Here is a 15728-nt window from a genome sequence, read left to right on the forward strand (position 1 = left end):
GGCAGGGGCTGCGCTGCCCCGCTGCTTTTTTAACTCGTTTATTTGTGTGTGTGTGTGTGTGTGTGCGCGCTTGGGGGGGCGATGCGGATATTAAGTGGGGGGCGGCCGTGGGCCGGGGTCGCGGTGGTGGTGGGGTGCGTGGCCTTGCATCACCCCGGGCCCCGGTGCAGGCCGCGGTTAAAAATCGTTATTATTAATAATAATAAAAAAGATGCGGCGCTGCTCGGCAGCGGGCAAAGCCGGAGCCCCAGTTTTCCATGCGGGCAGCGGCGCCAGCCCACGTGAGGCGTGCGGCGCTTCCCTGAGGGCCGCTGGCCCTTATGTAAGCGGCGGCCATGGCGCGGGGAAGGCCAGAGCGGGGAGCAGGACCTGGGAAGCGGTTCTGGTAGAGCCCGCATAACTCGCAGGGGACGTGCTGTCAAAAGCAAAGCCCGGGCTAGCTTTGTTTTCTGATGGTCTTCCTAAAAGTCCATCAGAAAAAATTGTGGGTTTGGGTTTTTTTTTGTGTTTTTTTTGTTTTGTTTTTAAGAAAAATAAATCACTGTTGATCCATGAAAGATCAACTTAAAGCGTTTTGAGGGATCAAAAAGTTACGTACCTGTGTGACTTTGTGGAGGGGAGTAGGTACATTCAAGTCTGTTGGGGTTCCTATGTAATTGAGGGCTCAGGCCTTGAGGAGAGTACTTTGTCTGCTCTTCTTGCCAGTTAAATAAGCTGGAGGGAAATTGGCTGTTGCACTTATCAAGTGATGCAAACGTTACTTATCTAGGTCGCCATGAACAGCATACATGCAGTGTTTATGGTGGGAATGAGCCTTTCGGTTCAGCTTTGACTCAGCTTTAATTTTAGGCACTGGTCTTTCTCATTTCACACAGGCTTAAAAAGTAACTTGGGTAACGCTTGTGAAGTACTTTATTTCAGTGTAGCATATGGTAAATGTGTACTCTGAGCGCTGTGCAAATTTTAATCACGATACTGAGACCAGAAGCAGAAGCGTAACGCTTCATAAGATTAATTCTATGAAGGCCATCATTCTACTTTTGTAGAATCAGCCCTGTGTCTTGTTTTGCAGGAGAGCTTCCTAAGATATTTACCTTACAAAGAAACGCTCAGCTTGACCGTACATGTGATGTTAATGCAAAATGTTCTTAAGTAAATGTCCTTATTAGGACAGAAGAGGCCAAAGTAATAAGACCAGAGAAAGATGATCATAGATTCGTAGTCAACAACAAGGTAAATATGACAGAGAAAAGTAAAAAATGCCCAAACTATTTGTTCTGTTTTTGATTAACTATCAATAACATCCTTGGTATGTTGGAACATGTATCTAATAGACTTTATTATAAAATACTTTCATAGAAGCTAGGCCACTAAAGTAATTGAGAGATTAGAGCATCTGTCCCAGGAGGAGAGGCTGAGGGAGCTGAAGTCGTTCAGCTTGGAAGAAAAAACGCAGGAGGGATCTTTTAACTGTGTATAAATACCTGATGGGGAAGGGAGCAAAGAGGAGGGAGCAAGACTCTTCTCAGTGACAAGGACAGGAGGCAATGGGCACAAACTGAAATAGAGGAAGTTCCATTAAAACCTAAGGAAGAATGTTTACTATGAGGGTGGTCGAACAGAACTGGTTGCCCAGAGAGGTTGTGTAGTCTCCATCCTTGAAGATATTCAAAATCTGACTGGCCACAGTCCTAAGCAACCTGCTGTAGGTGACCCTGCTTTCAGCACGGGGGTTGGACTAGATGGTCTCCAGAGAGAGAGGTTTCCACCCTCAACAAGTAATGATTTTTAAGCCATTTTTTTGCCACCAAACTTCAAGTGCAAGGAAAATGCTAATGAACAGCAGGGTTATCTTCATTTTCTCCTGTTTCCAGGGTAAGGTCTTTGGTTCAGTGAACATTTAAATTACTCTGGCATTCACGTAAGGAATGGCCATATTGCCCTCAAAGATTCAGCATATCCAAATGATCAGGTCATTGCAGGGAGAGACCTCAGCAAAGCTGTGGTACCTCGGAAAAGCTTATGGCTAGACGTTCTGTGAAAATCTGAATCATAACTTGTAACCTGGTTGGTCATTCATCCTGTCTGCATGTAACTATTTCACATTTATCCCCTTGTTTTCCAGAGTCAGATACTGGCAGCTTTTGAGTCGTTAGAGAGGGACGTTTCATCCTGATACAGCTGTCACCCAGATGTTATCCCTAGCCACTAGGGCTTTTGATGGCAACCAGGAGGCCACAAACATCCTGGTATCATGAGGAAGATGGTAGCTCCTGTCTGTTGGGCTGCCAGAAAGGAAGCCCTGTTTACAATTGATATTCACAGCTATTTCTGCTCTCTCAGTTAATGGAGGAATCCAAGAGCAGAACATGCTTGAAAACTACAGATGCAACAAGTAGGCTTACAACAGTTTGTAAAAATGTAGGTTTACTTGCACAATTGTTTTTGTAACTTCTGGAATGAGGTAGGCACTGGTAAAAATGTATTGTAAGTAATGGGATTTCTGACCTTAATGAGATTAGGTTGTGTCAGATGCATTATGCAGAGCCAGTAGATACCTGGTATTGATGGTTCCCCAAATTCCATGAACAGAGCCTTTACCTTCTGACTCTAATCTTACCTGTCATCCCGTGCTTCTTTAGGGTATTTTTTCCTAGAGCTTATTTTAGTGTCTGTCATTCAGCAGTAGATAGAGTGCTGTATCTGATTTACTCTGCCCCCACAAAAGCAAATGAAAGCCTGTGGCTTTTGTTGAGATGTCCTCTTAAATTCTGCTCGTCACTGAATTAGTTCTGAAGGTATGCGCTGGTAATTTCTTACTTGGTGATTTAATCATTATGTTGGTTATTACAATATGATCAGATTATATCAGTTTTCTTAAAAGAGTAAGTCTCTGTAATATCAGTTCAGTGTGTCCTTCAGGTCATGAAAAGGTTGGTCTGGCTGCAAGTATGGCTGATAATGTTCTCCTCCATCTCACTGATAATTTACATGAGAACAAATTGTTAACTACTAAAGAGTCATTTGCAGTCACAGTTCCTTCCTATTTATCTTGTCTCTTATTTAGATCCCTTTCTTTTATCTGTAAGATGCTTAGCAAACACAACTGTGCTGAGTAACACTGCCAGATTTCTCAAGTTATACCTCCTCCATTCCTAACAGCCCTAGGTTATAGAAACGAGATGCCACACTGAGGGTCATCAGCATTTTGTTGACTGGTTTGTAGTCGTTTACATGAAGATTTGTTTGCTTCTTGATCTACAACAAAATCAGGTTATTTATCAGCCAGTTTATCATGTTTCCTTTTACAGTAGCAATTTTTCCACCTGGTCAAACGCATCAACTACTGGTGACTGGTCATTTAGAGTTAAATCAAGGTTATTTCACTTTACGGTAAGAACATTCTGAGCCCGTTGAAGTGATATGTTCAGGTTTTTTTCTGTGCAGTCACAGGGAGGGAGGGAAACGGGAGACCAGGTAGGCAAGGAAGTGGGGGTTTTGTTCTCATTCTCCCAGAATAGTCTTTGGGTAATGCATTTTCATAGAGTTTCTACAAATACTTTTTCGGTCTTCCAGTTTCTGTTTGAAACTTTTAACAAAAAGGAAATCCTTTCTTCTTATTCAAGGACCTAAATCTTTCCATAACTTTTTCAATTTTAGTTATGAATAGGGGCACATTAATATTAATATTGGAGCACCTGCTCCAATACTTGCCTGCAATTATCTGATTAAAAAGGAATGGCTAAGGAGGATTAACAAAATTGCTCTTAACAGCACTAAAAAGGTTTACCTCGAAAGTGTAGTAGCTGCTGACCTAGTGAAAGGAAGAGTTGGGGAAACCTCTTTTCATTTTCAGTTGTCTTTAATCCGCCTTTGAAACTAACTACATAAGAAACAGCAGTATGGTATAGCTAAATACAAAAAATCACATGTGATTTTGAGGCTGAAAATCCGAGTGCTTGTAATACTACTATCTGGTAAGCCATTAGTTGTGATATCCAGGAAAAATGGAGTATAGGTACTAATTTCACCCAAGCAACCCACGATACACATCAAAGACTACATGCATTTTAAACAAATGGGGATTTCAAAAAACCCCAACCCCCCACGTAGTTAGCATCCATGCTTTGCATTTTCCTGCTGCATGTATCAGCGCTAAACTGCCCCGACCAGGAGAGCGGAGGACAAAGAGCTTTTTTAGCTCATTGTCAGGAACAACAGGTTTTTGCAAGGGCTCCATCACTAGATGAAGAAGGGGTGGAAGAATAAGTGCTTCTGTTTTCCTTGTGGAAAAAATAGCAAAATGTGCTTGTAGCTCATGAAGATTAGATAAAAGCAGTTTTCAGTCTACGAGCAACCGCAAGGTTTATGTTATGAACTTCTGTTGGGATAAGTTTGCCAGCCAGGTCGGTTTCTTCATTAGAATTAACTTGCTTTACTCAGGGAAAAGGAAGGATGGAGTAAATAATGCCAGCCAAAGCGCTATTTTTGTGGTATGAGCTACAACTGTACTAAGGACGTTTTTTTGCCCATAGTATACTTGGGATAGTTATGCTGACACAGGCATGCTGGCAAATATATGTCCTAAAGTGCAGGAAGTATGAGGGATAAACAATCATTATATTCATATTATTTAATCAGCAGGTCCAGATAACCGTGGAGTCTTAAAAGTGAACATAAAAGAGTAGCTGTCAGACCAAAAATCTTGTTACGTCTCATAAGCTGTTTCTAGCAGTAACCACTGCATAGTGAGAAGTACAAACATAGGGCAAATGCAGAGTGGTACCTTCCTCAAAATACCCTCCTGGCTTCCTTTGTCGGCAGAGGAGGTGGCTAGTCCCTTTGCATTGATAAATGTAGATCTCAAAAGGCCTGAGCAATTCCAGGAAGACTAGTATGAAGGCTGGTTTCTGAATGCCTGAGCAGAATGGGCCAGGGACCAATAAGTGCATTGTCTTGACATCGGTCTTGACCAAAATAACGGAAAAGAAGATAAGGGATTTCTGTGATACAGAGCAAAAGGATAGGAATATAACCAACACCAGTAAGTGCGGTTTAAGGAGCAGAGATCTTGGCAAACACCCCTAGTTTTATTACTTGAGTAGGTGAGAAACTTGAGCCTAAAATTAATTGTGTAGGTGTAGTACATTTGATACTACACAAATTAGTCTAACATAGTTTCAATGGGTTAAATGGCTTTAAAACCGGTGAACTGACATCCAAAGAAATAAATATCATTACAAAAATGACCAAATAGTCGGACTGTTCTTAGAGGAGGAGCCTTAGTTATGGTATCTAGCCAAACGCTTTCATCAATGATGCAGAGGTAGTTACAGCATTGCTGCTGATTGTATTTGTAGGTGTCGCAAAGGTTGCTGTAGTATATTTGGAGGTGTCGCAAAGATTGCTGGAGTAGGAAAGTAATAACAGTAATGCAGAACAAACGCACAGACTGGATTACTCTGTAAACGGAACCGTTCAACCAAGTTGTGTCTTCATATGTCTAAATGCAAGATTATGTATCTGTGATTAGTAAATGCAAAAAAAGGTAACTAGAAGGGATTACTAAATCATGAAAAGCAGAGACCTTAGAAAAGGTTGAAGGGACACAATCGTAAGACTCCTCAAAAAGAGGTTTTGGAACACAGGAGCCAGTGCTGTTTGGGGTGCTAATGGTGGAGCAGCTAGCAGAAATAAGCTGAGTTTGTATCGGGTTTAGCATCCACATTTTTGAATAGACTGAAAACTGGAGACGGCACAAAAAATCCTCATAGGATTCAGAGGCTTAAAAGTCTCTAGCTGTTTAAAAAAATAAAAGCCTAGAAATACATGAATTATGTAGTGCTTTCCTGGTATCTGGAAGTCATTTTAGTCCAGTGAAAGAGAGAACTTAAATTGATGGCCGGAAGCTTAAACAAGATAGATAGATTCAATTTAAAAATTAGGCTTGACTTTCTAAACAGTGAAAGGTGCTTCAAAGGCTAGCAAACCACAAGGAACAAAATCGGTTCTCCTCACTGTGATGTCTTCAGCTCAAGATTGGATGGCTTTCTGGGATTTTTCCCTGAGTTCCAGTCCTTTGGCTCACAAAGGGATGAGTGAAATTTAATGTCTTTTACCACAGAAAAATTCACATTAGGCAGTCTGACAATTCACCTGCCATTTCAGAAGTGGAAGAAAGGTATCTAGAAGAATATCATTTCTGGGAGTAATATTTTTTTAGTATTCTGATTTCTTCCATTTAAGAATAGTTTCACACCGCTCCTTTTGCTCTGTCAAGACATGTCCAGGGCTAGGTGCTGTTGAAGCTTCTTGTAGCTTTTTACAGTTTGCACAAGGCTGAGCAAAATATCTAAAGAATTATTCAGGTATTAATTTGCATTTATGAGTTAAGCTAATGTAATTGTCTAGTGCCAGCCTATGAAGACACTTAATTCTGTGTAGATTCCTCTGTTGTCCATCCACCGGTGCTTGCACTCAGCCATTCGTGCTTGTTTTTTCCCTCTCTCCGTTATCTCGTGCTCCAGGATCGATACGCCTTCGCACTGCCGGTCCTTTTATTAGTGGGCTGAGCCCCTGTTCCTGTTCTTTGCTGACTGCTTGAGGAAAGGGTGGCCACCAAAAGAGAAGGTTGCCACCAGCCAGCCCTTGATTATCTCCTGGCAACCGCTTGGTCCTTCACCAAAAAGGTCCCAGACTAGAGGGTCTCAAGAGTTCCCATGTATGACCTGAAAACATCCGGTGAGAAATGGGCTGTGACCCACAGCAGGAAACACGTCGGAGAAAATTTGATCCCAGCCACTGTGCCCAAAATGAGTCTCAAGAGGAGGTTCTGTACCTACTTTGTCTTTGGGCAAAGATCCTGCCAAGAAAGCAGTTGCTGGAATAGCCTCAAACAGCAGTGGTTACTGCTGTGCTGTGTGACAGGGGCACATGGCCGTGTGAAAATCTGAAACATGCCTGAAGCAAAGTCCCTTGAATCTGCCTACAGAAAAGCAAAGACAGCTTAAGTCATCTGGAATTGACAGAATATTTTATCCACAGTATGAAGTATTGAATCACATTACATCCAAGAGACCAACGTGAACAAATTCAGGGAAATCACAGCAGTGAGACAAAAAGGATGCAGGATACTCCACGGAGAGGAGAAGTCACAGGATGAGGAGGCAGGACTTGGCACTCCTGCTAGACAGAGGAATGGGAGATGAATAGGATCAATCTCCCATGCAAGTAGGAATCACAAGCCTACAAAGCTGTCCATGTCCCCCTATGCATATGTGATCCACAGGGCGAGTGCTTTGTTGTCCAGGGTCTCTTGTTACAGAATCACAGAATGGCTGAGGTTGGAAGGGACCTCTGGAGATCATCTAGTCCAACTCCCCTGCACAAGCAGGGTCCTCTAGAGCACGTTGCCCAGGATCGCGTCCAGGCGGGTTTTGAATATCTCCAGGGAAGGAGACTCCACTACCTCTCTGGGCAACCTGTGCCAGTGCTCTGTCGCCCTCACAGTGAAGAAGTTTTTCCTCATACTCAGATGGAACTTTCTGTGTTTCCTATTAGTTACCTGCCTCATTAAAAACAGCCTAAAATCAGTGCAGAACTCCAGGACAGTCACCTGGCATATCGTTTACCTGCAGCAACTAGCAATCCTCCCGTGTTTGCAGCATGACCCGCTCCCACGAGGTGGTGTGCTCCCTCACCGCAGGGCTGGAGCACCAGGGGAATGCTGTGGCTTGATGTGCTGCCTGTCACCCTCCCCGTGAGGCTGCAAAAAGGCTTTGCTCTGTCCATCTGCCCATTTGCAATCACCGTTGATCTTCAGCATGCTCCCTGGAGAGACAACTGGTTCAGCATTGGTGGGAAGCTTCCCATAGCTTCTGAGAAGCAATGGTTCGGGAGGTACAAGGGCTGAAAAAGTACCCAGGCTGCCTCGATGCCTGGGTTTCAGATAGCATCTGGCCTGATGTTTGTCAAAACAGATGAGCAGGCTGCAGAGAGAGACACATTACTAGCCACGCCAACGCTCGCGGCATAAAGAAGCCCCCAACTCATATCGACTCGTGGAGCTTAGGGACAAAATGCCAAATGCACTGCAGGATACCAAGCCACCCCATGGTACATTGAGCTGATTGCCTCTAGTGTCAGATAAGCCCTCATGATTTTTCAAGTGTGGTTGAATTTGACCATGTGTATCAATCTCCAAATTTAGGACAATTTTAGACAAGCTGAGGATGCTCACTGAACTGCTCATGCATTACAGGCAGCTGAAATGTAGGGGAGTTAGAGGCTTCAGTACACATGAAGATGGATGGGGCAAGAGAGAAATAAGAGAAATACTTCTCTATGATGAGAAAACTAGCTGCAGTGAATGAGGTAATGAAACAAGATAGACCTGAACAACCATGCATTAGTACACAGAGTTCTTTTGAATAAAATTAACACTAAAACCGCTTATCAAATAACCAACAGTCTTCAAAGAAGGTCTTCATGGCGTTATAAAACATAATTTTTCCTAGTGCTGGGGTAAGCACTGCTGGGAACTGTGTAATGCTGGAAATGAAGGCAACAGAGGAGAATCTGTGAAAGAAGCATGACAACTTTGTCAGTTGAAGTTCGTCATGATAATCCTGGGATATTGCCACTGGACAGCAGAGGAGCAGAAAATAAAAGAAAAATAGTTAATGTGATCTGAGAATATCATATATTTGTCAGTGCAGTTTGGGATTTGAAAAAAATGGCCTCACATTTGGACAGAGCTTCTGATGGTTCCTACTCTAAAAGGGCAATTCAAAAAAAGTGTTCAAAATTACCACTCTTGTGACTGACACATTTTATGCAAATATTACCAGGCATCTTAAAGAAGGACCGCGTCCGATGTAAAGAACCTCCTAACTGAAGCGCAACCTGGATTTAGGACGAGAAGAGGAATTCAAAGAGCTGACGTTCAGCCTGCCTGGGCTATGCTGTACAAGATAATAGTAGAGAAAGATCAGAAGAGGATCAAGATATTTATAGGCTTCCTTACGGTGTTGATACATAAAGGCAATATGTTTAAACTGATGTAATAGGTTTCAATGGGTGAAAATGCTGTAAAGCTGATTGATAGGAAATCTCCACAGGTGTGCATCTCAGATAAGCTCTCTCAAAAAATATTTTAAGTAGGCAGGGTAGCGTCACTTATTTTGAAGTTATCTGACATTTTGCATTATGCAGGTTTTTAGTTGCTCATAAAACTCTGCCAGCTTTCACAAGTCTGAAATTTTCCATAAGGGGTGTTGGCCTCAAACAGTTTTTTTTGGGAAGATTCCAGCCACAGTTTTTTCAGCTGCCTGAGATCAAAACTGCAGATTTTTTCCCCCGTGTTAACAAATATTTTTTTTAATTGAAAAGTTAGAAAAAAAGTTTTGAAAAAAGATCTTACATTTAAACAACAGGGTGGTCCTTGTGTTCGTTAGGGGTCACTCACGTTCTCTGGAAAACTGACAGTTATTTGGCTGCATTAAAAGCTTTGAAAGAGCTTGGTTTATGCATATTCAGTAGACTTTTTAATGTTTAGTTGTTAAAGGTAGGTTTGCACACACAATTTTAATTCTAGCACTTCCTTACAAAGTGCTGTGCAAGCTTAAAGAAGTTTTTGAATTGGGTAGGGAGGTTAACACATCATTTAGTATACAATTTCAAATAACATATTGGTTTAAATTCCTCTCTTTCAATGTCTTAGGAAAAAAAAGTAAAGTCAAAAAAAAAAAAGGCTAAGATTTACTTAATGTTTCTGTAAGCTCACATTTGATCTGCCTTATTTTTCCATGATTCAAACATACCATTTCCAGGGTTGCTGGCAAGTGCATGCCGTGAAGGTGAAAGTACTGGTATCAGCCCACTGCGTTGCTGGAAGACAGCACAGACAGATACTGAGAAAGAAAGGCTAGAGAAGATTCAAACAGTTAAAAGGTATTTCTCTTTTCTCTTTCTGGCAGAAGACGTTGTAAATGGCCCTGAGGGCTATCTGCTTCAGTGACTACATAAGCATTGTATTTTGAAATAGGACTGTGCCAGCCCCTCCCTGTTTCTCTAATAAATAGTTTAGCAAGGCAGCAGGGCATTACAAAACAAGCCATTACATTAAGGCACAAATCCTGTTTTCAGTGAGGCTTTAATAGGAACAAAATTTCTGCTACAATAGCTTTAAAGACAAAACTGATTTTTAGGGTTATATGGCGTTAGTTCAAAGCTCTGTGTTATTTGTTGTCTTTCCAGCAAAGCTCTTCCGCAGCTACATTGACAATGCTCTGTGTGAGCCACAAGGGTACTCTGAAACCCTCAGATAAAAGATACTATATAAAATTGAAAAGTGAGTTTCTCTAGCACAGATATGAGCAATCTCTTCTGTAATCTTTACATAAAAAATGCATGTTATGACATGAAACTATCTCATGGGATTGGACCAATGAGGCTAAAATTAAAAATAAAGCAAAAGCAAGGAGCAAAACACATATTAGTCTTCAACTCCTAGAAGTAAAGGGCTTTCTGAAGAAGCCCTTTATTTCTCCCTGTCCCCACCTGACTCAGGATTAGGGCATTTGTAAACTAGTTAAATTGGTAAGAGTTGGTGATTTGCTTAGTATATGTAGAAGCTTTTCAATAGACCAGAAGCTGCTAAGTTGCACTGGTAAGTACTGAGAGTCCACTTTTCTGTGATAGGAAGTGTCAAAACAGACACCTTCATTCAAAGTTAAAAAAAAATCCTTCAGAAAACAAATAGCAAGTTTTAACTGTGAAATGAAATTCCCAACATGCAAATTGGCAGAAAAGTAATAGCATGAAGGAGAAAGCAATGTAAATAAAGAATTAAGCCTTCAGGAAAATGGAAGTAATTTAAGTTCACAGTTTCCAAAACACTTAAAAGCACAAGCTTACCTTTAAGCACATAATAGTCCCACTGGTATTAACAGGACTATTTGCGTGCCTAAAGTGTACACAGCGAAGATTTGCAGGGCTGTACCAGCGTTTGCTGGCTCAGCACGTTTAACCCACATATATTATCAGACAACGAGACAAGAGGCAAGAAGCCAAAACCGTACCAAGAATTTGTGAATGCTTGCAATTGTTAGGGAAGGAATAATTATGCTCTCATACCTTTCCTGGCGAACAGTATGACTCCATTTTAGATTTATAATGGATCAGGCTGTATACAATTACTGCCAAAGGCATAAATAAGGAACAATTAAACCACAAAAGATACTTTTTGCTAAATTTCATATTATCAACAGCATCTTTGCTGTAGCCAGAAAAAATGTATCAAGGAAAAATAAGCTACTTTCACACATCCAGTCCTAGCCACAGAATTAAAGAGAGCTTCTTGAACGAAAACCCCTAAAAGCTGAGGCTGTAATTTTGTGTGTGTAGCACTTAGGACAATCTTGCAAAAGAAATATTTGAGGTCCATACTAGATTATTAAATATCTATTTCATATTAAATAATAGATGATTAAATAAAAACAGGAAGAAAAATAAATCACAGAACCTTAAGGCAGATTTGCAGAAGAAAACGCTTCTCAGAGCTTCATCGTAAACTAAACAAACTGAAACAATAATTAAACATAGAATTGTCTAGTGTTTGGCAGGGGAAGAGGCTGAAAATGTCTTTCAAAATAACAAAAATCTGTTAGATTTCTTTACAAATGTTGACAAAAGAGGCAATAAAGGATAGCTGGTTGCCTCGATTAATTCGGATAGTCCAAAAGCCCTTCTGAGAAGTCTTACATGAGAAGCCCCCTAGATTGCTAGGGGGAGTTCAAGTCACGTAACCCTACCTTGTGGGCATTGTTCCTTCTGTGAATAAGAGGGCTGAAATGACAGATTCCAGCAATGACAGCTATCCTCTTGGCTGTCCCATACCTTTTCTTTTTTTTTGGGGGGGGGGGGGTGATATTAGTAGGATTGTGGAACATGAGGTTTAACTTGAGACTCTTAATGCTCATTTGCAAATGTACTGAAATAATAAAAAAAAAATACTAGGCTTTAGAAGGCAACTGTTTGAACGGAAAAGACGGTGTTTTATCAAAGTATCCCCTGCAATTTCTCAATGAAGCCTTCCTCAAAACAAGTTAATATTGTGTATATCAACATTATTTCAGCGGAAATATTTTGACAGTTTTCATCTGTGCTTGGGTGTGGTGTTCTAGTCCTCTGTACTTTCTAACACACATTAAAGAATAAGTTTTATTTAAATGTTTAAAGTAATTCCTCTAAAAGATTCTTACTGCTTGGCACCAAAATTCTTCTGGTGACTCCCTCTTTGTGGCACACTGCCCATGTTAAGAGATTTTTTAAAAATCCTTTAAGGAAGGAGGAGACTTTACTTACATATTTGGATCACTTACACATAGAGTAATTGACTAAAATATTATTCACTGTGCCCAAAAAAGTCTATACAAATGTTTATTGTATCTGGGTTTAGTCTTGAAAGATGGGAAGCAAGCACTTCTGCTAGGCCTGTGAGATGGACCTGGAGCCTTACGTAAAATCAGATGTACGCTCACAGATACAGATTACTTTACAGCAACGAGACGAGCAACACAAAGCCAGAGCACGTTCATAATTCCAGCATTAGGGTTCGTGAACATGAGCTATTAAAGCCAGCTGTGCCAGCATAATTATGGTAATGGAAGAATTGATGCAAGACAAGTTTTATACATAGAGGCTGGTTATTACAGTAAAAAGGCAACTGAATATAATCACGCCTGCACATGCGCCATCTTATGGTAAGGAGGAGACATGGTCTGGAAACCTGCAGTTTGTGCAGCGTTTAAATATTATTATAAAGGGAGGGCAGTTATGCGCAACCTTGTAAATGTTTAGCCCTGGCCTTGCAGCAAGAAGTGACCCAGAACTGCAGGAGTGTGCATAGTTTAGGCATTAGCCTAGTGGAAGTACTGATGGGAAACCAGCATGTGAATAGTAACAGGGCAGAAGTTGACATTTTTCGTGTAATCAATACTGAGGATATTGTCAAGATGAATCAGCGTGGAAAACATGTAGAAACTCCGTTTCCAGCAGTGAACTGGGAGGAGCTTAGAGAACTAGTGCAATAAAAGCCTAATTTAAAAATGCTTTGTGATGTTGCGTATAGTAGAAGAAAATCCGCAAAGATGTTAATTGAAAAATTCATGCTTGACTCCTTTAGAACATAATATGAGATTCGGTTGGCAATGCCATTTCCCATGTACGTACTGAAGTTTAGGGAAAAATTACGGACTGACACAGCCCCTTAACTTTGTGCCACTGCACAAGAAATCTACTTACTTGTATTAAAGACGGGCTCTGTTACGTCATGCTGCCTTGTTAAATAATCTTGAAGGAATGCAGCCTGACACAACAATGTCTCCTGTCAGCATTGTATCCACTTACAATGCCTTAGTATAACTTGAGCCAATACAAAACACTATCTAAAAACATTCAGTGTCCTCAAGCCGGGAAGCAGAGTCAGGAAGAAACTAATGTAATGATGCGTTAAACTATCAGGACAGTTAGTCACCCGCATTTCTTTCCCCTGCTGTATTTTATTTTGTCTAGATTAAAAGAATTTCCCATAAGACAGCAGTAGTGTTCACCTTTGAAAAAAGAACTAAGAAACTTTCTTCTTACCCAAATAGTTACCAGCTTCACCATTACATGTATTTAACTCCTACAGTAACAAACTTTACACATCAGTGTATGACTACAGGTTTTGGGTGATTATGTAGAGCTTAAACTTTCACTTTTAGAAGCAAGTCCTTTAGTCAATAAGGCTGAAGAAGCGATTTCTTATTGCCTTCCCAGGTATGACTACAAATCAACTTTTTCTGAAACCTCTTCTTTTCAAGGTACGTAATGCAACAAAATAAAACACCATCCTAAATCCTTGCTGAATCTTTTAAGACCTGACATAATATTTCTCAATGTCTTATAGCTGTTTCTTCAAGGAATAAATCTCCATAAGCATTGTGCACAAACAAAAGCTCTTAGCTTGCCTTTATCCCTTTTCTACATGACAGAATTGCTCTATTTAGTTCCTGTGCATCCATTCACTGATCTTTTTCTCTTTTTCTAGTCAGCTAGCATTACTTATACGTAATAACATAAATAAGTGTATGTATGTACTAAGGCCTAACAAAAACTTTAAGATGAAAATAAGAGAATGACTCTCTGCCCATATTTTTGCGAAAACCAGCGCTTTGAAAGACATTAACAATGTCTTTAGTAAGCTATTAACAGCAACACCACCGCTGCAACCCTGAGAAATGCTCTCTTCATATAATCCTCGCTGTTACACAACTAAGCACATATTCTAGGAAATGAAAATGCATTCACAGTAACATCTTCCAGGGATAGTCTTAAGTGTGCCTCCATTCTTTAATCAGCTGATCAGAGTAATTCCTAAAAATAATTAAGCAGTGGAAAAAATAAAACAGCCAGAAATCATTTATATTTTTACTACCTGGAATTATAATCATACCGTTAAAAATATACTGGCTTTAACTGCATGATCAGTGTGAATTATAGATCTATAGCACTGATATGCGCACTTAGACTAGGATGTATTCTTAGTTTAATGGAGATAGAGTGCAAAGCCATATATATATATATATATATATATATATATATAAGGTTGTAAGTTATGTTAGATACCAAAGGAGACTGGAGGTTTTCTTCTTAGCTAAGGAAGCCAAAATATGTAGCGTCCCACGTTCCCTGTCACCTACAACCTTAGGACAGATAATTTGGCCATGAAACCACATTTTAAATCCAGGCTGCCGACAAATGAGACTGTCCTTTCCTTCATAGGCCTCTCTCCTATCATTTCTATCACTTCTTAGCGCCACGGCTAAGCTTCATGTGGTCACACAGGAAATTGGATTAGAGAACAGGTCAGCTTTTAGCCTATCAAAGCAAAATTAGCTTTCTTCCAAACTCATTTCCTCATCTGATGCGCTGCACATCTGTACAAGCACTAGAGCCGATACAGCTGCACGCGGAACGAACATCCAGGAACAGGATAGGACCAAACCTTAACAGCAATCCAGACTTCTGCGGGGTTAAAGCAGCTATATGACCATAGTTATTATCATTAATCTGAAACTTCCCTAAAGTATTTGTGCTTCTACAGAAGTTACTTTGGTGACCGACCTTCGTTTTAGTGACTTCAGGAAATGCGCTTTTTTCCTTACAGTTTCCAGTGAGACAAACTTCAGGTGACGGAGATAATTCTCTTACCTCTCGGCAAGATCTGAATGGAACAGAGCTTGATGCAGAGTGGCACTTCTGCATCTTCTGTCACTGTTAGTAACTACATCTTTGTCTACATGGTAACGAGACCATCTGTAAAAACATGGATGGGCAATAAAGGAATCACTTTCACCTTTCTTTTCCACAAAGGAGAAAGCTGATGGGAGAAAGGGTAGGGAGAAAAGAAAGAGGAATAAACACAGTCTCACAGAAATATTAAATAAACACAGAAATATTAAATAAATAAATTAAAAACACTAGAGGACCTTATGCAATGGAAAAACTGACCTTGGACAATCTCCAGCCACAAAGACTAAGGTATACGTCACAGAGCTGAAGAGCCTCTCCAGGTTGGCGGTTGCTTGGAGGCTCTGGAGAGCAATCTTTCTTTCCTCCCATATTTTCTGTTCAGTTTTAAACTTGACTTCACTTCCATGAAAAAAAAATAGGAAACCAGCATC

The 15728-nt window shown here is 40.5% G+C and overlaps 1 long non-coding RNA gene across 4 annotated transcripts; it reads left to right on the forward strand.

The window, feature by feature from the left end:
• The first annotated feature begins 12 nt into the window (after nucleotides 1-12).
• On the forward strand, nucleotides 13-15390 carry LOC104137994 (uncharacterized). 4 transcript variants are annotated; one of them, XR_011136018.1, is made up of 5 exons: nucleotides 15-3393; nucleotides 6528-9119; nucleotides 9831-9951; nucleotides 13822-13865; nucleotides 15212-15390. It is a non-coding gene; the product is annotated as an uncharacterized lncRNA (long non-coding RNA). The 4 variants fall into 4 exon arrangements; XR_011136019.1 differs by lacking the exon at nucleotides 6528-9119 and having other exon boundaries at nucleotides 13-3393; XR_011136016.1 differs by having other exon boundaries at nucleotides 6528-9951.
• The last annotated feature ends 338 nt before the right edge of the window (nucleotides 15391-15728 follow it).

The sequence above is a fragment of the Struthio camelus genome, chromosome 1, assembly GCF_040807025.1.
Source record: "Struthio camelus isolate bStrCam1 chromosome 1, bStrCam1.hap1, whole genome shotgun sequence".
Classification (NCBI taxonomy): domain Eukaryota; kingdom Metazoa; phylum Chordata; class Aves; order Struthioniformes; family Struthionidae; genus Struthio; species Struthio camelus.